Genomic DNA, 1,420 nt, shown 5'->3' with positions numbered 1-1,420 from the left:
ACAACATAGGTGGCACAGCTGCGCAGTTCGTTGTCTTCGGTACCCGCCCCCGGACATACGTCCATCCAGGGGTGGGCCAGATAGGACAGGTTACATTCAGAGGTTCTGAGCAGGTGCTAAATACAGCTCAATGAATATTCAACAAAAAGTAAGAATCTGTCCTCATATAGTAGGCTCGGCTAGTGTCGCCAAACGTTCAGAAATAAACTACAGCCTCGTTCACATGAGTGCGTAAAATTCTTCGAGAGAAGAGATATATCATATATCATATAAGGAATGATATATTGAATAATAATTTGAACGAGTCCAGGCTGTTTTTGCTGAGTGGCAGTGTTGAGCCCCTGGTTGAGCTGAGATCGAGGTGAGCTGTTGTCTGTCCCTCGTGTTCTTCCTGATTAATCAGCACAAGTTTAATAATAGTTCCAGCGCGAGCGAGACATAATCCCGATTAACATTAGCCGCCTCGAGGGCAAATAATAGCCTACCCCAAAACCACACGCGTGCACGCACGCACACACACACACAACCCCCGACTCGGGCCGAAAAGAGGAGGAGAGGATAGACTATGTTTATTTCTCTATATGGGGAGTTGTGTTCAGATAAGTAAACGAAAGCATTATTGGGTGTATAGTTCGAGGAGAGGCCTGAATGCGCGTGCTCCTTGGTACGGTCTGAACGGAGCGCACAGTTGTGTGTTAAAGTTTACTTGAGAGAGTTTGTGTGTGTGTGTGTGTGTCCAGAACTGCACAAACCACCCTGCTCCTGTAAATCATATTAATGTCTGTGAATTCCTGTCCTCTGGCGGACAAGATGTGAGTGAAACGGAAATCGATAGGGGAGGATCCTCGCGGGAGCAGGCTTTATACAATCTGTTAACCCTCGCGCTGCTCCTGTCCCATGCGGGGACAGGAACACGTTTTTTCCCTACTATATTAGGGTACTAATTTATCATTCTCAGCACTATCGAAAAAGATCAGGAAAAGGGAAGTGAGAGGAACATAAAAGTTTTCCAAAACGAGAGGACTGAGTGAACGGCATCGGGCGACCGGGGCCGGGGCTCCTTGTTGATCCGGTGTAAATATGACATCTCTGTTCGGTTCTGCTCGCGCTCTGAACGCTGTTCTGATCAAAGACAACCCGGGGTAATAGAAAAATACTCCAGGGACCTCAACACACACACACACACACACACACACACACACACACACACACACACACACCACAGAGCGCGCGGCACAGCGCAAACCAATCCAGCATGACAGCGCGAGCAGCAGCGGAGGAGCTCACCACAGACGGGCAACAGACCTCTTCATCAGCATGAGATGAGGTCTAGAGACTTGTTAATAAAGTTGTATCGGTCATTGATTTATCCAGCCGCTCGGTCGGCACCTTCAGCAGAGGAGCACCAAATATAAGACAG

General features: G+C 48.2%; 1 protein-coding gene across 1 annotated transcript in view; it reads left to right on the top strand.

Annotated features, from left to right (window-relative positions):
- The first annotated feature begins 877 nt into the window (after positions 1–877).
- The window catches only part of LOC135539332 (ALK and LTK ligand 2b-like), a 22,678-nt gene continuing 22,135 nt past the window's right edge, over positions 878–1,420 (top strand). Inside the window, exon 1 of the mRNA XM_064965153.1 lies at positions 878–1,420. This exon is cut by the window's right edge and continues 351 nt beyond it. The gene's annotated coding sequence lies outside the window, so the exon portion shown is untranslated.

Source organism: Oncorhynchus masou, unplaced genomic scaffold, assembly GCF_036934945.1.
Source record: "Oncorhynchus masou masou isolate Uvic2021 unplaced genomic scaffold, UVic_Omas_1.1 unplaced_scaffold_2079, whole genome shotgun sequence".
Taxonomy (NCBI): domain Eukaryota; kingdom Metazoa; phylum Chordata; class Actinopteri; order Salmoniformes; family Salmonidae; genus Oncorhynchus; species Oncorhynchus masou.
Note: the sequence above shows the minus strand (reverse complement) of the source record. Positions and strands in the feature narration are given on the sequence as shown.